Genomic DNA, 22,889 nt, shown 5'->3' on the forward strand with positions numbered 1-22,889 from the left:
ATTTGTTGAGGCAATTCCCGCGCTTGTCATGATGGATCAGGGATTTGTTGAGGTAATTCCCGCGCTTGCCATGATGGACCAGGGATTTGTTGAGGCAGTTCCCGTGCTTGTCCTCATGGACCAGGGATTTGTTGAGGCAGTTCTCGTGCTTGTCGTGATGGACCACGAATTTGTAGAGGCAATTCCCACGCTTGTCGTGATGGACCAGGGATTTGTTGAGGAAGTTCTTGCGTTTGCCGTGATGGACCAAGAATTTGTTGAGGCAGTTCCCACATTTGTCGTGATGAACCAGGGATTTGCTGAGGCACCCATGCTGCCATAATGATTCAGGGATTAGCTTAGGCACCCATGCTGCCAAAATAATTCAGGGATTTGCTGAGGCACCCATGCTGTAGAAATGATTCAGGGATTTGCTGAGGCACTCGTTGTGCCGAAATGATTCAGGGATTTAATGAGGCACTCATGCTACTAAAATGATTCAGGGATTTGTTGAGGCACCCGTGCTGCCAAATTGATTCAGGGATTTGTTAAGGCACCCGTGCTGCCAAAATGATTCAGGGATTTGTTGAGGCACCCGTGCTGCCAAAATGATTCAAGGATTTGTTGAGGCAAACATGCTGCCAAAATGATTCAAGGATTTGTTGAGGCACTCATGCTGCTAAAATGATTCAGGGATTTGTTAAGGCACCCATGGTGCCAAAATCATTCAGGGAATTGTTGAGGCACTCATGGTGCCAAAAGAATTCAGGGATTTGCTGAGGCACCCATGTTGTCAAAAGGATTCAGGGATTTGCTGATGCATCCATGTTGCCAAAACCATTAAGGGATTTTCTGAGACACTCATGCTGCCAAAATGATTTAGGGATTTGTTGAGGCACCCATGTTGCCAAAACGATTCAGGGATTTACTAAGGCACTCATGCTGCTAAAAGGATTCAGGGATTGCCTGAGGCACCCATGCGGCCAAAATGATTCAGGCACTTGCCGAGGCACCAATGATGCCAAAAGAAATCAGGGATTTGTTGAGGCACCCATGTTGCCATAATGATTTAGGGATTTGCTGAGGTACCCATGCTGCCATAAGAAAGCAGGGATTTGCTGAGGAACCCATGCTGCCATAAAGAATTAGGAATTTGTTTAGGCATCCGTGTTTCCATAAAGAATCAGGGATTTTTTGAGGCACCAGTGCTGCCAAAATGATTCAGGGATTTGCTGAGGCACCCATATTGCCAAAATGATTCAGGGATTTGCTGCGGCACCCGTGCTGCCAAAAGGAATCAAGGATTTTCTAAGGCACCCATGCTGCCATAATGATTCAGGGATTTGCTGAGGCACCCGTGGTGCCATTAGGAATCAGGGATTAGTTGAGGCACTCGTGCTACCATAACAAATCAGATATTTGCTGAGGCACCAATGCTGCCATAATGATTCAGAGATTTGCTTAGGCACTCATGTTGCCAAAATGATTCAGGGATTTATTGAGGCACCCGTGTTGCCAAAATGATTCAGGGATTTGCTGAGGCACGTGTGCTGCCAAAAGAAATCAAGGATTTGTTGAGGCACTCATGCTGCCATAATGATTCAGGGATTTGCTGATGCACTCATGCTGCAATAAGAAATCAGGGATTTGTTGAGGCACCCGTGCTGCCATAAGGAATCATGGATTTGATGAGTCACTCGTGCTGCCAAAATGATTCAGGGAATTTGTTGAGGCACCCAAGCTGCCAAAAGGATTCAGGGATTGGCTAAGGCACCCGTGTTGCCAAAATGATTCAAGGACTTGCTGAGGCATCAATGCTGCCAAAAGAAATAAGAGATTTGCTGAGGCATTCATGTTGCCATAATGATTCAGGGATTTGCTGAGGTACCTATGCTGCCATAAGGAATCAGGGATTTGTTGAGGAACCAATGTTGCCATAAAGAATCGGGAATTTGTTGAGGCATCCGTGCTTCCATATAGAATCAGGGATTTGTTGAGACACGAGTGCTACCAAAATGATTCAGGGATTTGCTGAGACACCCGTATTACCAAAATGATTCAGAGATTTGTTGCGGCACCCGTGCTGCCAAAAGGAATCAGGGATTTACTGAGGCACTCATGCTACCATAATGATTTAGAGATTTGCTGAGGCACATGTGGTGCCATAAGGAATCAGGGATTTGTTGAGGCACTCGTGCTGCCATAATAAATCAGGGATTTGCTGAGGCACCAATGTTGTCCTAACGATTGAGGAATTTGCTTAGGCACCCATTCTGCCAAAATGATTCACGGATTTGTTAAGGCACCCGTGTTGCCAAAATGATTCAGGGATTTGCTGAGGCAATCGTGCTGCCAAAAGGAATCAGGGATTTGCTGAGGCACTCATACTGCCATACTGATTAATGTAGGTTTGATTTAAAAAATATTTAACATTTTATTATTTCAATTTCATCTTAATAGTAATAAGACAATATTGGTCGAAGATCAACTTATTGCTTTGAACATGGAGGTAGAGATGACGACAACAATGACCAAACTATTAAAATTCCATAAATTTGTTAGGTGATTGAAATATTTAATTATTTTTAAATGAAATTAATGGCAAATAGATGATATTTGTCGTAGACTCACTTTCCATTAAGTAATTAGATGACAAAAATAATACATTTATTTAAGATAAATGGAATAAGGAGATGACATTAGTCATATACCAACTTCTCACTTTAAACATAAAAGAATAGATAACGCGAGACATGACTAAACTAGTCAAGTTCCATAAATGTATTTTAATACAATCTAAAATTATTTTATTTTATTTTACCAGCATCACATTTTATTAATTATTTATAATTTAATTAGTATTGTTGTTAAAAATAATTATTTGATTATTATTGCATAAAAAATATAAAAGGGGAGTAAATACAATAATGAAAGAAAACAAAATGATTAAAAAAAGGAATAAATAAACAGTACATATAGACCAAGATAGAAGATTAGGAAAAGAAATGGAAGAATTAGAGTGTGATAGATATGAAAGTGTGCATGGAGTTCATGAACATATACTAAACTTATATAACTATTTTCCCAAATATTATTGTAACTTCATCTCACCAAGTTCTACCATACCAATATTTGTGACCACTTGTAATAGAGCCATACTCCACGACTCAGAAAAGTGGGCAGAACGCTTGCTCAGTTGCTCCCCATAGAATACAACTGATGATAGCCATGATTTTTTTGGTCTTTTGGCGTTTTTCTCTCTATCGGTGTACTCTTTTCTTACTTTTTGATGTGTTCTTTATTGCTGGTGCTTGCTTTTTTTAGTCAAATTTTGTAACCATTTCATTAATATGAATTTTTATTCAAAAAGTAACCGCCAACAGTTTTATATATTAAAAAATGGACAGTTAATAATTTTAAAATGCGAAACATAATTGCTGGTAATTAATCGAATGAAGATAAAATTGGTTTCAGAATATAGAAATGTTCTTTTCAATCTATGTTTTTTGTTAGTTGAAATTTTAATTTTTTAACTCTTTTTTAAAAGATAGGTCAAACTAATTTAAGTATTGATAAATATGAATTTAGAAGAAATTAATATTTGAGATTTGGATAGGATAAGTTATAGGTGATCCTCCTATTTGTATATAGACTCGTCATATGCTAAGGGATAATTACCTTTTCTTTCCAAAAATATTTAATAATTACACATTCCCTTCATAATTGGAATCTAATCCGTAAACTTGACTACAACCACAACATAGAACACTCAATACAATTAATGATGAGAGATGACAATATGAGTAATTTGAACTTTTAATCTCATCCCAGCTATCCAAATCCCTCATCACTAGCAATCTTGGTGGCTTATATACGATTATATGATATGTGAAACTAAGTTGATGCAATCCCAACAGTACAAACCAATGCATGCGAGTTCATTCTTGCATTCCTGGCCAGTAGCTACTTTATTAATTTAGTGCATCATTGTTTTTGAGAAAGATGTGAATAATGCGTTTTAGAGGATTTTCCTTGAGCAAATAGCATGGTCAAATTAGCTTATTATATTAGGTGACATGCATAAAAATTTAACTTACTATAAATATTGCTTTATCTATAGCTTCCTTAATGGAAATCAAACATTTACAATTAGAGTCAACCACTCATTGCTAAAAATTTAGGACTATATATGTTTTTTATTTAGGAAAAATGTTTAATATATAAGACTTTAATTGTGGGAGACTTTATTATACTTAAAGATACATAATACATACATACTAAAGATAATGAACATTATTATCATATATTGTCAATATCTTTCATGTCAAATCATCAAGAAGAAATATAAAACCAAAACGGAAGAGTACCTTAATATATTCAATGAGAATATGGTGAATGAACTTTAGTTGTCATTTGTCTTGTATCCATATGTCATCCTTTATATTATATCCACCAACTCCATGATCTTTCTCCTTATATGCAAATGCACGTTCAGAGTAAAACATGTAGGTTTTTTTTTACCATCCAAGTCATTATGCATAATCTTCTTAAAGACTTAAATCTCTCCTTTCTAATGATAGGATATTAGAGTAGGAAATCCATTGATGGATTAGTTGGTGCAAATGACTAGGGGACCATAACCCTTACTTGTAATAAGTGCATAATCTTTCATGAAGGGTAATGCTACTTCATTCTCTTATTACAGTTTTGTTCATCATAAAATAGAATTAAGAGTTTTAGTATCTACACAATAATTTCCATGACAATTACGTCTATAGTCATATACCTTGTTTGAATTAGATCACTTTAATTTGGTTACATAAAATAATGAATCTAAACACACTTAAACATTATATGTGTGACCCAAAATTTCTAAAATTTTAGGTATATAATTGTCCAAATTTTTATTTTAGTCCACATATCTTTCGGTCCTTAAAGTTACAAAAAAGTGCTTTTAGCATTAATGATGGTCTATAAATACAAGGGACTTTAGATTTTTATATTTCAGTCTCTACACAAATTTATATATTTTGTCATAAAAAATGTTGTGAATTATCTTTGATGAAAGACTAAAACTAACTATTTAAAATATTTTTGTAAGGATTAAAAACGATGTTTTAATTAAATTGAGGCTAAATCATAAAATGTCAAATTTACAACGAAGAAAAATATATAAACCTAAAAAAGTAAAAGTACGATTTTTTTGGTACTACCAAAGGTATCTTCTGACCTTGTTAGGTTAGGAACCAATCCTTTTCGGAGTTCGTGGATGTCCCTCCCAACAAGTGTCACTATCAAAAATCAAACTTTCGACATTGATGATCCAGTGAAGCCTTATGTCATCAGATAAACGCCTTGTTGGTAAAAGTAAAATTAAAATATATTTTTGGTCCTTAAACTTTATTCATGTATTAAGTTTATTTGTTAACTTTTTTAAATAAAATTGATTCTAGAACTCTTCCATGTATGCAAAATTTCTCTTTATGTCAAGTTTATTATCTCCAACAATTAATTAATAGAAGGTTGTTAGCCATATAAGATGTGTTGATAAAACCATACTGGACAGTTCAACATGAAAACTGGCAAACTGAACCCTTTATCAGTACGAGACATTTGTTATATTGGATATGCAGTAGAAATGGTGGAAATTGGCCAAAATCGGCCAGTATTCCTCAAAACCGGTGAACCGACCTAGTTGACACTAAACCGACACATTGTTGCATTTTAAAAAATGAGTCAATCTGAGCACTAAACCAACTGTTTTCCATGTTTACCATTGCGTTTGCTTTGACGTCCAGTCTTGGGTTCCTTCATGTCGTCACATATAACTCAATCACTTTTATTTTTGTTTTGTTAAAGAAAACACATAATAAATACACAAATACACTACTATTTTGATGGGGTTTTAGAATTGAAGAATTTGGAGAGAGGGAGAGAAGAAAAAGTGAGAGAGAGAGAGAAGGGAGAGAGAGACATTCGAAGAAGAAGGAAAAAGAACACAACCACATAAACAAAGAAGAAAAAGTGAGAGAGAAAATGAGAGAGACGTTTGGGAAAAGAACACAACCACATAAACTCATGAAGAGTTATGATATGATTGATACGTGAGAGATTGTGATTGGAGTAAGTGGATTGTTTTATTATCTAGATTTAAATTTTATTTTGCTAGATATTAGATCATAGATTGGGTTTGGTTTGACTTCACTGTACAATTATTTTCTACCATGAGAGTAATTTTTTATGTTATAATATTTGATTGGTAAAAATATATTACACTATTACATATTTTAATTAAGTAATTTTAAAGTTTAACTATTTTTTATCAAGGTCTTTAAATAATTTTACTGATAAAAAGGAAATAATTCTTTAAATGAGAATAATTCTTAAAGTTGTTTATTCATGTAAAGTTTGAGTAGATAATAGATATGAATTATAAATTTGAGTATTTACCTATTTGAATTTTTTATTATAAATATAAACATGTATGTCTAGTTTAATCAGCATGCAGTTTAATTACTGAACCACCAGTTAAAACATTGCATCAATATATCAGTACCTAACTAGTTCAATAATTAGTATGTTTTAATAACATTCCATAAAAGCTCCTTATATAGGAACTTGATGGAGGATCTAATTGGAAAAATTGAGCAACAAAATAGCTAATAAAATGTGAATTTAATTCTTAGCAACTATATATTAGGAGTCCATTAAATAATTAAATTTTATCATGTGAACTACCAATCAATTGATGGGTCTATTGGTAGAATGGAGAAACCTATGGGTAAGGAGGAGTAATACGCAACCCGAGTATTCAGAGATGGCAGCAGGATCAGGCGATTATAGTTAATACTTATGTCCATATTCATACTATTTTTGTTAGTGAGTTTCCATGAATATCCAACAAATTTTCAATTTTAATTACATATTTATATATTTTATAAAAATCAATATGTAAAAATAATTATTATATAAATAATAACATATGTGTATGGTAAATTTGTGATTATAACACAATCACTAAAATTTATATGGAATAATAATAATTTATATAAAATTTATATATAGTATATAATTATCTATATACCATATATAAAGTCAAAACATCTTATAACTACCTACATATGGTATATTGTTTTTTGCCTATTTTACCTTTCTAATTAACTATTACTATAATGTTTTCTCACAGAATAAAAGAAATATTAATGGAAGTTAGAGTAAGTTACATGCATAAAAAATATCAAATCATCAGTGCAATTTATAATGTAAGTTTTAGTAATATCACATTCATTATCATATTTTTCTATTACATAAATTATAATATTATCTATATTCGATTAAATGTAATATAACTCTCTAAAATGGAATATATAAAAATTAAATATTTAATACTAGAAAATAAGAATGTGGGTCGATAGGTACGAAGTGGTTGTCGACACGCTAATGAAAAAGTATAGAACCTCATATCTTATCTATATCTATACTATATATTTATCTATATATTTATATTTATCTATACCATATATAAAGCCACAACATATTATAACTACTTACATAACATAATTTCCACTTACCTATTTTGCCCTTATAATTAATAATTATTACAATATTTTTCCATACAATAAAAAATATAAATGGAGGTTAGAGGAAGTTACATCTAGTAAATATATCGAACAATCAATGCATTTTTTTAATAATATCATAATTCATTTTTAGATTTTTTATCAAAAAATTATAATATCATGTACACAAAACGTGATATAATTCTCTAAATATATAGAAATTAAATATTCAATACTAAAAAGTAAAAATGTGGGTCGACAAACACAGAGTGACTGTTGACACTGACACGCTAGTAAAATAAAAATAATAATATATATATATATATATATATATATATATAATATTAGTTATATCTATACTATTATCTATACTATTAATAATGGGAAAACACAAAATAATCACTCATCATGGTGTAATTTGTGTTCTCCTATTTTGCCCTCAATATCTTTTTATTTCTACCAAAAAACCATATAATATTATTTTCTTATTTTATCCTAATTATCTTCTTATTTTAAACGTGTATTTAAAAAATTCAATATTAGACCAATTGAATAAATTCAACCGTAAATTTAGCGTAAAAAATTATATTTGAATTTATAAAATACAAATTATACATTACAAACGATAGGAAAGCGGGTTGACAGGCACGACAGTGCATGTCAACACGCTAGTTATATATAAAACCAAAACATCTTATAACTACCCACATATGATATTATTTTTTGCCTATTTTACCCTTTTAATTAACTATTACTATAATGTTTTCTCACATAATAAAAGAAATATTAATGAAAGTTAGAGTAAGTTACATGCACAAAAAATATCAAATCATCAGTGCAATTTATAATGTAAGTTTTAGTAATATCATAATTCATTATCATATTTTTCTATTACATAAATTAAAATATTATTTATACTCAATAAAAAGTAATATAATTCTCTAAAATGGAATATATAAAAATTAAATATTTAATACTAGAAAATAAGAATGTGGGTCGATAGGCACGAAGTGGCTGTCGACACACTAATGCAAAAGTATAGAACCTCATATATTATCTATATCTATACTATATATCTATTTATATATTTATATTTATCTATACTATATATAAAGCCACAACATATTATAACTACCTACATGACATAACTTTCACTTACATATTTTGCCCTTATAATTAATAATTATTACAATACTTTTCCATACAATAAAAATATAAATGGAGGTTAGAGGAAGTTACATATAATAAATATATCAAACAATCAATGCATTTTTTAATAATATCATAATTCATTTTTAGATTTTTATCAAAAAATTATAATATTATGTACAAAAAACGTGATATAATTCTCTAAATATATAAAAATTAAATATTCAATACTAAAAAGTAAAAATGCGGGTAGTAAAATATTAGTTAAAAATAATAATAATAATAATAATAATAATAATAATAATAATATATAATATTAGTTAAAAATAAATTTATAAATATATGAAAACTCAAATAGTATTTATTATAAAATTCATTATCATTCATAAACTATTGTTGCCTACACCTATTTTTATGGGTTTCCCCCTTCCTTTTGAGTATTGTAGTGCAACTGTGCAAGTGGATATAATGGATAGGTTGCGGCTAGCGCAAGTTGCCCTTTATTTTCTCCATGGCTCTTAATTGAAATCTTACATTTTTAATCAATTAAATCATGCTTCTTTAGACCGTTGTTTCCCTCCATCAATTTCCCTTATAAAAACCCAACAATTCATTTGAATCACTATCATCATCAACCCCTATATCCTCTTCTCGCTCTCTATCACTGGCATTGTGATTTATGAGAGTCATGGCCATGAAGAGATCAGTGGCACCCAAATCCTCTTCCCCATCACCCATGTGGTATACGAAACCAGGCACTTGCCAAATTCAGGAACTCTAAATTCACTACTACATATCATAGATATGCTTCAAGGAAAATAACTTCTCTTTCACAACTCTTATCAACATCTACTTATCTATTTTCCTCACTCATCTGACGCCAAACAATAGTTTCACCCAACTAGAATAACGGTGTACGGTCCAAATAACATCATAAGTGATGTCATGCTCCTATAGTATCAATCAATCGTATAGGAGGTCTATAACAACTCCTAAGTGTCCATTAGGTAAGTTTTCCCTTCTAAATTACTTTTATAGGTCGGATCCTATATCTTGTGGACAATGTAATGTGAATTAGGATATTTAGATGGGCCTCTGAGTTCTAATCCTTGTGTTTGTTGATTTGTTGGCTTATTGTGCCACTTGTAAGCGGTCCAATAAATATTTAGATATAGTATCAATCATTATGTTAGCATTTAGAAAACTTTAACCACAAATATTACAGAATAAAGTATATCCTATATAAATAATAATTTATCTCTTATATTTATATAGTGTTTGGCATGTGGTGTCTTATTTTTCTTTTATAATATATTTTAAAATGAAAACTTCTTGAATGAATTAAAATAAAACATATGTCAAAAAAAATTTAATGAGATAAGTTATTTTCTGATATAAAAAATATGTTATTCTCAATATTAAAACCTAAAAAACAAATTGGTAATAAAAAAAAACTGATTATTAGATATTCTAAAGGCATATTGAAAGCCAAAAATAAATAATATTATATAGAATTTTCATAGAAAAAGCAAAACAAAAGGCATATTCTTAATATTTCCTTACAAGGTGAGGAAGAATAATCTAAGGGCAAATATATTGTTATATACCATTATTTGTAATTGATTACAAAAACATATTTAAATTGCAAATTTAATAAGTAAGCATTTGTTGACTAATCAAAAGCACTGATCCTTTTTTTGGATAGAAGATGTGTCCACCAGAAAACATAATCCGTGTTTGTGTGTAAGAAACAGAGAATTGATCAGAGAAAAAAAACAGAGCAGAGAAGAGAATTGTCACACAAATGCAACACCCTCCTTCACAATCTAACCATAATCCCAATGCATATTTCCCGCAACCACCTTCTTCATCTCCGGCAACGGCGGCGACGCCTTTCGCTTTCATCCGCGGCGCTGCTGACGCTGACGGAGAGTCCCACTCCCGCCATCGGAGATCCCATTCAGAGATGGTTTTCCGGCTACCGGACGAAATGATGGACCTGTCCCCTTCCGATCCGTTCAATGGCGGTTCCTCCACCGCCAGCCTGGAAGAGATCGGATCGGAGGACGACCTCTTCTCCACCTACATTGACGTCGAGAAGCTAGGTGGATCAACGAACGGTTCGGGTCGCGCCGAAAACGGATCCGATCAGAGTGGTTACGGTAATATCAACAGCGGCTCCGGCGCCTGCGATGGAACGTCCGGTTACAATGAAGGAGAGAATAGCCCGAGCGCTGCTGCGAGGTCGAGGCATAGGCATAGCAGCTCCGTCGATGGTTCCACGTCGACGAGCATGTTGGGAGAGATCATGGAGGCGAAGAAAGCAATGCCTCCTGATAAGCTCGCAGAGTTATGGACCATTGATCCAAAACGTGCTAAAAGGTACATTGATTCTCAATTCAGGTTTTTTTTCAATGCAGCTTGTTTGGTTAGTTCTTTTAATTAAAGAAGCATTGTTTTTCAAATAAGATAATCACTTTGGACATTATTGTTTGATTGGTATTTTAAAAACCTTAATCTGTAAGAAAAAAGGTGAAATCTAGCTTTTTAGTTTCAGCTTCTCACAAAAAAAAACCTTTGTGCTAAACACGTTTATGTATAATAACTGTTTAAAGCCTAAACAAATGGTCATCCATTATCTATTACAATAAAAGTTGATGGTTAGTTTATTTGATCTCTAACTTTTCCACTCATAAAGTGTTCATCTGGAAATCTTAAGTTTAGCGTTGATATTTGATTGTTGCTGTGTTTTGTACTTTTTTCATAACTTGATGCATGTACGGATTTACAGGTATGTATATATCCTCATATTACTAAAGCTAGGGGTGCTTTGTTATATATATCCAACATAATCATTCAAATCTAGAGTGTTCTAGAATCAACATCTAAAGCATGGAATGGAATGAGTTATATGACAGAGAAGGGAAGTGAAATTATAATTGAGAACTCATGAAATATGATTTCTAAATAGATAGAGAGGACAATTTTAAATTGCAGTTGCATTGTAATTATTAATGGAAAATGGGGCTGGCTAATGTGCCATAATTGCAGCTTCGTTGCAGGCGCAGAAACCTCCAATAATGACATTAAATTTGCAGTTATGGACCATAATTTAAATCTCTTTGTCATTGAGAATCTTCCTGTTTTGTGTAAATAATGTTAAATCTTAGTCACATCATAATGATTATATAAAGTGATAAGTTAAATTTCTTAATAAGCAGAGAACATTAAGGATCGTTCTTTATATGCTTGTTGAAGTTAAGGATTTAACATGGAATGAGGCACCAAAAGTCAGGCAGAGTGTGGTTTATGCAAGAGACACTGCTCTTTAGCTTCTTTTAATTTTTCATAATGTATTCTAGTAATTGCTGTGGATTTTCGAAATCATTATTGTCATAAACATTGCTTTTATGGATAGAATACTAGCGAATCGGCAATCTGCTGCACGCTCAAAAGAGAGAAAAGCCCACTATATACAAGAACTTGAGTGCAAAGTTCAGACCCTTCAAACTGAAGCCACAACTCTTTCTGCCCAACTGACACTATATCAGGTTTGTGACAACTTATATATAAAAGTACTTGAGAGTTATTACCGAACATTTAAAATTAAAAAGTTCTTGAGTGTTTAGTCCGTATTTTATGCAACAAACTAGAAGTACCTTTATCTTAATAGCCCATTTTGTTTATTGGATGGATGCTATTCTTTTTAGGCTTGATATTTATATAACAAACTCTAAGAATTGAGTTGCACTAGGTTTTTATATGCTACAGCAGTTTCTGTCCTTTTACCTGCCAACAATTGTTATCTGATTATTCTTATCATCTTTCATTATTAGCTGCAAATATATTTTCTTCAGTCTTGTGTACACATACCTGCTCACCAGCTGCTCAAACAATTCACTGAAATAACAGGAGATATATCTTTGCTTTTATTCTTTTTAATGGCTGATGGATCACATTGAGATAATTACGCACACTCTTCTTTTATTTCTCGTCTGAAATTCGTCTATTTGTTTGTGTAAAGTTTATATATACTTACCATATTATAGCTTAGTACTTCAATTTTACAAATAGTTTTGGTATTTCCTGGTGTATGGTGGTTTTTCATTAACCCTTCACCATTAATTTGGCCGAATTGGAATGTGACTCGTCACTTCTTGATTTTTCATAGAGGGACACGACTGGTCTGAGTTCTGAAAATACTGAGCTTAAGCTTCGTCTGCAAGCCATGGAGCAACAAGCACAACTTCATAATGGTAACTATTACCAAGTCAATCACTTACTTATACTGCATTAACATTCATACTTCACATTCTTTGAAATGTTAATTTTTAAAATCATTTTATGAAGGTTAATTGATTATATTGGAATTTGTTCCTGATCTGATGCAGCTCTTAATGATGCATTGATGAAGGAAGTTGAGAGGCTTAAGATTTCAACAGGGGAGGCAATGAATCCCTCCGAGTCTTTTAATATGGGAATGCACCAGATGCCGTTTGCAGGATCAAATTTCTTTTCAATCCCACCACATTCAGGTCCGTCTGGTCATCAGAACATGCAGTTGCCTCCATTTGGTCACTCCCCATCTGGCATGCCAACTCATCAGCTGCAACAATCAAATTCTCAGCAACTATCAGACATGTTGCAAAATGATCAACTCGGCCGTTTACAGGGACTTGACATCACATTAGTGGCAAAGGATCAAACCTCATGAAGTCTGAAGGCCCCTCACTTTCTGCAAGTCAGAGTAGCACTACATTTTGAATTTGACCCAAACTGCTCAACCTGCGGACTCATCCGTTGCACTCTCCTCTTCAATTGTCTTGACATATAGTCATTTCATGAAGGAGCCCTGTTTCATTGAATATTCCATTCAGGTTAAGGGTTAATTCATAATTATTTATTTTTGGGATACTCTCCAAAAAGGGAAGCACCCTTGGGGTTTGTGGCAAAAGTTCATGCAGTCATGTTGAAGCATGGCATTTTGGTGTTTTTGGGTGTTAGGATATTGGAAATGAAAGGTCATTCTCATGGTATCTTTTTGTATGTTGGGATGAAATGTCATTCTCATCATTTACTTCATAGCATGTAAAGTGTGATTTATTGTTGTGTCCATTTGAACGATTTGTAAGATTGAATTATCATAAAAGAAGAAAAAGGATATATAAGATGTAATCAGTTCCTTCTATGATATCTTATTATTGTAATTTTAGATTTATATAGCAGAATTAAAATCCAAGAGTATTGAAGACCAATTGTATTATGCTTCTCATATCATATTTAAAAGAATAAGATGAAGTAGTAAAGAAACTCATATTACACCTCAATCCTTATTTTTTGATATATTAACTACATAAGATAAATTAGTAAAAAAGTCTATATTATGGTCCATATGCTAGTTAAATAGGAAAAATTAGTAAAATAACCAATATTTTAAAATATTAAACTAAGATAGTAAAAAATATCATATTACATTCCAATCTTTATTTATTTTTTGCATAGGGTTGCCCATTAGGGTGTCCTAACTTTTCCCTTCAGTCGTTTGTATTCCTCCTTTTATTTGAAACATACCATGGTTGCTGCCTGCTGAATCCCATGACCAAAACAAGAAGGTTCTTATCTTTCCACTTCCTCCATGCATCTTGAGAATAACTACAAGAAGTTTGCTCGATTGGGAGAGAAGTGTTGCAGATTCTGTGATTCTGTTGTAATGCATTTCAGTTGCAGACATTCAAGTCTGTATTGTTGTTTCAAGTATGCAAGTTTGCATTGCTATTGTAGATCCTTTAAGTGTTTAATTTCTTAAGTCAAGTGCATTGCCTAGTTACTTGCCTCTGTTTGTCACTGGTGTTCTGTATTCTGCAACTTTACCCTTAGTTAGTTATTATATTTTAGGCAGGTAAGTTAGTTGGTAGTTTAGTTAGTTTGAAATATAGCCGTTAGGCTTGTTGCTTGTTATCCAAGTCATGTATAAATAAGTCTTTGGCTTTTTGTTTTTCAATAAGAGAAGAAGAGGTATTAGTTAGTAAATATTGTTTTATGGTATCAGAGCAAGCAATTGAGAAACCTTCCACCCGCACTCTTCTTCTTCATGAAAAATCAAAACTTTTTTAGAGGTTCTGTTGTAATATTTTCAACACCCTTGCAGTCAACAAATTCAAACTCTGTTAGAGGTTTTGTTGTGTTCTCTTTTCAATACCCTTGCATCCAACAATTTCATCCTCTTCTCAAACTCTCTTCTACAAAGAAACTTCAAATGGCTGACAATGATTCAGACAATCAAGGGGCATTACTTTTAAGAGGTGATTCTCAAACCCCCTCTAGCCTATACTATATGTATCCTGGTGAAAGTCCAAGAGCAGTTCTTGTATCTCCTCCTCTTGAAGGAAGGAATTACCATTTTTGGATCAAAGCTATAAGAAGAGCTCTTTCATCCAAGAATAAGTTTAAATTCAATGATGGCTCTATTGCTATCCCAAAGCTTAATGATCATGGGTATGATATTTGGAAAAGATGCAACAACATGGTTGTTTCTTGGATTGCAAGATCCCTTTCCCCACAAATTTTCCAAAGCACAATTTATATAGATAATAATGCCCAAGATTTGTTGCAAGACTTAAAGGAAAGGTACACCAAGGATGATTACTTTAGGTTCTTTGACCTCTTGCAAGAAATCCACTCAATAAGGCAAGGTAAAAGAGACATAAGTGATTACTTCACTACTTTGAAAATTCTATGGGATGAGTTGGAATCTCTAAAACCAATACCTTATTACAAGTGTGAAGTCCAATGTGGGTGTGACTTGATGCAAAATGTCAAGAATTACAAAGAAACTGAGTATGTCATATGCTTCTTGAAGGGGCTAAATGACAATTATCAAACCACGAGATCTCAAATTTTATTGATGAACCATTTACCTTCCATTAATAAAGTCTTCTCCCTTGTGGCACAAGTTGAAGGACAAGTTACAAGAATAACTAATAGTGAGTCAAGGATGCTACTCAATTTCAATGAACAAAACCAAGGACAAACATCAACATAATGGCTAGTTGCGGTGCAAATGCCACAAACTCGTGCTGCAAGTGGAGTTTCTGCTGATTCATTGCAAGTTGAGTGACCAAGGTAGCAAGGGAATCAATTTTTTTCTCAAGTTTATCTTGCCTCACCGAATATGTCCCAACATCATGGACACCTCTGACCACTATAGCATCACTACTTCTTGCACTGAACTGTTGAGAGTTGGAAGACATCTTCTCAATCAAACCTCTAGCTTAAAAAGGGGTCATATCTCCAAGTGCACCACCACTAGCAGCATCAATGATATTCCTCTCCATGTTGTTCAGACCCTCATAAAAATATTGTAGGAGGAGTTGTTCAGAGATATGATGATGGGGGTAGCTTGCACAAAGTCTCTTGAATCTCTCACAATATTCATATAAACCTTCTACATGTAGTTGTCTGATTCCAGAAATATATTTTCTGATTGCAATGGTCCTGGAGGTAGGAAAGAATTTTTCAAGGAAGATTCTCTTCAGGTCATCCCAACTAGTAATCGAACGAGGGGCCAAGTAATACAACCAATCTTTTGAAGCACCCTCAAGTAAATGTGGGAATGCCTTCAAACATATGTGATCCTCTTGGACATCACGAGGCTTCATGGTGGGACATACAATGTGGAACTTCTTAAGATACTTATGAGGACATTCACCTACAAGTCCATGAAACTTAGGCAACAAATGGATTAGTCCAGATTTGAGCACATATGACACATCCTCATTGAGATATTGGATACACAAGCTTTCATATGTGAAATCAGGTGCAGACAACTCTCTTAATGTCCTCTCATGTGGGATTGGAGGTGATTCAGCCATATTTTCAGAGTATGCAATAGAATGCACAGAAACACCAGAATCAGTATCACTATCAGGTAGATTAACAATAAGATGAAAAGACTCACTATCTAAATTTAAATTCATAACTTGTCTAACCAAACTATGAAATGTTCTATCAATTTCAGGATTTATTGGATGCAAAGAGTTAGGATTTGGCCTAGTCATGCACTAAATGCAGCAATAAGAAACATGTAAGGCAATAAGGGAAATACATGTTAAATTTTAGTAATCAACCAAAACGTTGCATCAATAAAATCCTAATATCATGGAAAACATCCACAAAAAGGTTCAGGACAAAACTCAAAGTCTAACTATTTTAATTAAATGCCACAAAATCAAAACAATTAGAAAAATAAACTTGTAAAATAAAAAAGAAATAGTAAACAAACTCTTTTTGGATTTTCAGGTGAGCTTCTACAGACATAGTATGTAGAGAAAGAATCGTTGGATTTTTCTACCCCAAATGCATATATAATACGTCCAATTCTGATCAACGATTCCAAAGTTATGCCAAAAATAGAAAATCAACAGTAAAACTAGTCACTACTTGTTTGTATCTCACAACCAACAACAATGTTATTGGCTATGATGCATCTAGTTTTCAATATTTGATGAAAGAAATGTTGAAACAAAGTTTCATGCAAAAACTAGGAAGTGACCCGATACAAATGTTGAAACAAAGTACCCGATACAAATAATATAACAATTAAAAACTACAGTACTAGGAAGTGACTCCTAGGTCGTTTCCCAAGGATTATCTTTCAAGCAAAGCTTCAAACACCTTACACTCACACACACAAGGGGTTTTTTGTTGTTGGATAGTATGAACATAAATCAAATTCAAAAATAGTAGTTAAGCAATGTAATAAAACAGCTAAATACCTTTGGTTCGTTTGTTCACAACTCAATCATCGGTTTCAAAAGATTATTTTTAGATTCCAACCATTAACTTCCGAATTTGTTGAGAATCAATTAACTAAGCGATAATCAATTCAAAGTTCCAAAACCTAAACCTCTAACTAGGCAAAATCAATATAAGTATGAAACGATTAACAAATTCACATGAACTAAGCATTCATGCACTAGAGAGAGTAAATCAACTAAGCGAAGATAAACTCATAAATCAGTTTCTAACATAGAAGAAATCAAAAATAAAGAAACTGAAAATGCATTAATAACAAAACGTCAAGAGTTGTGATACAATACCAAAGGAATTTAGTCTACAAGTTTAGCTTTCCATTGAGTGGAAGAAAGAAACCGAAAATGAAGATGAATGAAAACCAAAAATGAAGAACATGTGAAACCCTAGCATAGCAAAAGAGGAGAAAATTGAATTCTAAAATTAGTGAAATGTGTAGAGTGAATGTGGAATTCGGGTTCCTTCATTTTCAAATAGTAAAACTGAAAATGGGCCTTAAACAATGGGCCCAAAACTAAAACCGAATTTACAAATAAAAACTCCCAAAATAAAAATACAATCTTCACTTAAACACATATCTTTCACTTCCATAATGCCCAAAATGTCATTGGTGTCAAATATGATTTGAAAATGATATTAAATTTAATCAGGCTAAATAATCCCAAATTAACTCATTTTAGGAATTTTAGTCCACTAAAGTCTAAAACACTAAACAATGTCAAACAAAGTCCATTAGGCACCAAGAATCATCAATCATGCTAAATTAAGGTTATGAATAGTGTGTAATATATTGTTCATAAGTTTTTCTAGGTGATTCTCTCATTGCTTGGAGGTGCAAGAAGCAACAAACTGTGGCTAGATCTTCTTCTGAGGATGAGTATAATGCCTTGGCTGCCCTTCATGTGAAATTCAGTGGTTTACCTTTCTACTTGATTCATTCTTTGTTTCCTTTGTCACTCATGCTCTTCTTTATTGTGATATTGCTTCTGCTTGTCATATTACTAACAATGCTATTTTTCATGAAAGAACAAAGCATATAGATATAGATTGTCATGTTGTGTGTGAGAGGCTTCAACATAAACTCTTCCATCTGTTGCATGTTTCTACTACTGATCAGTATGCAGATTTTCTTACAAAGCCTCTTGATCCTGCACATTTTCATCACTTACTGGCCAATCTAGGAATTCTTAATATCCATTCTCCAACTTGAAGGGGGTATTGCAGATTCTGTGATTCTGTTGCAGTGCATTTCAGTTGCAGACATTCAAGTCTGCATTGTTGTTTCAAGTCTGCAAGTCTGCATTGCTATTATAGATCCTTTAAGTGCTTAGTTTCTTAAGTCAAGTGCATTGTCTAGTTACTTGCCTCTGTTTTTTATTGGCATTCTGCAACTTTGCCCTTAGTTAGTTATTCTATTTTAGGCAGGTAAGTTAGTTGGTAGTTTAGTTAGTTTCAAATATAATCGTTGGGCTTGTTGCTTGTTATCCAAGTAATGTATAAATAAGCCTTTGACTTTCTGTTTTTCAATAAGAGAAGAAGAGGTATTATTCAGTAAAGATCGTTTTAAGAATGGAGATAGAAAGAGGTGGAGAAGAATGAATATGTGATCGACATGATTGTCAATTCAATTGATCCTACACTCCAACACGATGATCTCGCACGACCTCATGGAGGTGTGCCCAAAACTGAGATTGAGCACGATTGGGGTTGAAGATTGTAAGATGGGACAATCTCACAATATATTGCCTCAAGCACACTAAGAATATACATAACATGCATATTTAGCTTTATACTTGAACCTAATACATAACCTTAAAAGCCTACAAATAGATTTTGATATATGCCATTGTCGTCCCGATCCACGGTCATGATGTCCAAGACGACAAGACTATGGTTTGTTGTCTATCAACTTATTTGGCGAACCACAATTGTGGTTGCTTCCATGCCCTGGTTGTGGATCCTTCCACATGTGTAACCTTTTGGACTCTTGAGTCTATACACTTGTGGTTCCGTTGTGGTCCAATAATGTGTTTCTTTCTTCCATTTGAGTCATTTCTACAATATTTTTTGTAAAGTCATTTCTACAATATTTTTTGTAAAGTCATTTCTACACTATGTTTATTGGGTTCACTTTAATTAATTTGTGAAAAAATGGGTTTTGAGAGTACAAGCGAGCAAATCACGAAACTGTAGGGCTACCTCTTGGGTAAAAAGAAAGACAGTCGAGCCCAGCACAAAAAAAAAAACTAGATAACAATTCTTTTATTGTTGAAAAATCATTTGTTCCAAGAAAAGCATTAATATGTACACACAAAAAAGCATTAACAATCTGAATGATATATAATTATCAACCAATACATAGATCAAAGTAATTTATATTGTATAAAAATATATTGTGGGGTAAGAGTTTACATAATTTAACATATGGTAAATGGATTTCATCTCATTATTATATATATAGTTGGTGATTTAAGTGAAAACAGTTCTCATATATAAGTAAATATTCATCTTGATCCCTCATGTTTTTTGTCCATACCAACTTAGTCCCTAATAATTTTAAATTAACAATTTAATCTTTGACAATTTCAACATAAAACCACGTTAGTCCTTTCGTCTGTTAACGGTTTAGCATATGTGGATCGTTAACTGTTGACATGCCCAGAAGTCTTCTGTCCCTATTGGCAAGTCCACATATCACTAGTTAACGTGTATTTTTTCTCTCAAAATAACTTTGTTTTGGATTAACTTTAAAAAAGACGTTTTGGGTTTCTTCTCCACTTACTCCATCACCATTCCTGAACCCACTTCTCTCAAATCTTCTCCTCTCCCTCTAAAGGGAAATTACTTATTTTTAGTAAATTCATTACCTATTTTTAATTACTAAAAGTCCATTTTTTATTATTTGGAAAATTATAAACATTTAAAAAATGTCGGTTGACATGCATTATCTGTGAACATTCTAGTAGTGTTAAAGTCAATTTGTTGAATTGATTTATCTTCGTAAAAGTAATATTAATATATAAATATTTTCTAAAACTCTTATAATTGGAAATAATAATACTGATGAAGATTATATAACATTTATTCAGATTTACTATTTTTATTTTTGTATACTTGATTAATGCTTTTAAAAGAATTTATGAAATCATTCATTCTTTTAAAGGAACAAATATTGATTAAATATTACTATAAATATATAGATAAACTATTTATATTCTTTCAAAATAATATTGAATTATCTGTTTAGTTGTCATAACTTTATTTCAATAGAGTGGTCCATTTTGTTTAGTACTAAACAAAATTTTTTAGAGATACTAAACAAAATCAGTTTGTCTAAATGAATATTCTAAAATTTAAAGATTAATACTAAATTGATTGGATTATCAAAGACGAAAATATTTGAATTGATTCTTCAATTATGATACAAATTTAGTTAATCATTTTTATTGTTTTTACCAGTGTATTTGGTTCTACCTTTTTTTCATTTTAGGTTTTTTTTTTATCAAAGACTGTTGAATCATCATGGATTAACATTGAGGGATTTAAATAAATTTTTAGAGATCATAAATGCTAAAGATTCAAATACACTTCATCATAATAAACTAAAAAATGCTGAATGATGTCAAACCTTTTGTACAAATTGGGTTACGATCAATATATAGGGTTCAAAAATTTTATTTACACCTACACTGGTCAATGGTGCAAAACCATTCTAGGAATTTGTAAATGGCCGGAAACCATTTTACAAATTGTCCATAATTATTTGTATATGGAATATTATTTATCCCGAATAGCACTATTCTAAATAAACAGAGTAACTTCCAAAATTTGGCTTGAATTCAATGATCATAAGGTTTTTCACTCTCATCATCCCCTCTGTCACCAACACAATCAATTTAATTATTTACTCATCATCCTCATTACACAACGTCAATGTTAATTATTTAAACATATAATTAATTTGCAACTTTAATGTCATCAAAGCAATTTATTCCCCAAATCCTGTAGGGAAGGAATGGCATTTAAAGTAACATTTTACTATGCAACCCCTATGAGTAATTTCCAATGTGGCATCAAGAAATACTGAGTGTAAATTATAACCATGCTTTGCAAATTTCTCTATAGAAGATATAGTTCATAATAAGAGAAACCGCAAGAACAATTTTCGAGTAGGACTATTAATTATCATTAGAACAATATGTGCTTTTGAGTTCAAGGCAGACTACATTCTATAAGGCTCAACATGGGCAAATTTACTGATGTAGTATACTTTGACTACAATATTATCATAATAGGTAGATTTTATACTTATTACGATGGTAGTGTAGATTTTGATAAATCGGCAACTTGATCCACGAATTCAATTTTTTTTCTTAGCCCACGTAACTCGTCAACCACGTACTCGTTTTATTTTTTAAATGAATTTCCATAGAAATCGTTAATCATATTGGAGTTTTTGGTTTTTTTTTTATTTTTAAAAGCAAAATCGTCAACAACGTAGGAGTTTTTTGTTTTAATATTTATAAAACCAAAATCGTTAATGATGTAGGAGTTTTTTATTTTAATTTTTTTACTATTGAGAATCGGCTGTCTAGAAGGATGTAGGAGTTTTTAATTTATTGCAAAAGAAAATTACAATATTAAAATTCTAAGACATTAAATCCCAGTAAACCTTAATGACGTGTATGTGATGAAGTCCCACGTGAATGTGGTTTTCTCCTTCTTGGCGGTTGAACTCTTAATTGTTGTTCACTCCGATGCGGGATTCTCCCTCTACCACGTGTCGCCAATTGTGGCTCCTCCTTCTCCTCATCCTCATCCTCAACCAGAACTTCATCATCATTATTTTGCATAGCAAAAATGTTTGTGGACGACATAGTAGGAGGATAATATTGTTGAGAATTATATGTTGAGAATGGTGTAGATGAAGTAGTAGCAAACATTGATGATTGTGGCATTGGAGAAGCTGATGAGAAATAGCTGGATGAATAATTAAAATTTCCAAAACCATACGATTGCTGAGAAGTAACTGAAGAATTGTGTGTTTGAGAATGAGTATTCACTTTAGTTCGTTGCGGAGACTTAGTTTCCGGAATGTATATGATAATGATGAGTAGGGGGAGCTTCATCAATGTGGATAGAGTATACATTGAGATATAGTTCAGTCAATGCTCCCATCATTTCACGACTAGATAAGAATACGTCACATAAAGATTGTGTGGAATTTATAAGTGAAGCTGGAAGACGACTCTGATTACAAATTCTTTTTGCAAACATGTACTGAAAAGTTTATAGAAAATTAGTAGTAAATAAATTGATTAAAGAGAGTTTAATTTATAAAAAAAAAGTTACCATTCCATCAGAGTGAGTGTGCTCCACTCCATCTGTAGA

General features: G+C 32.6%; 1 pseudogene; it reads left to right on the forward strand.

The window, feature by feature from the left end:
* Positions 10,415 to 13,790, forward strand: LOC109345200 (annotated as a pseudogene).

This window comes from Lupinus angustifolius, chromosome LG04 (assembly GCF_001865875.1).
Source record: "Lupinus angustifolius cultivar Tanjil chromosome LG04, LupAngTanjil_v1.0, whole genome shotgun sequence".
Taxonomy (NCBI): Eukaryota; Viridiplantae; Streptophyta; class Magnoliopsida; order Fabales; family Fabaceae; genus Lupinus; species Lupinus angustifolius.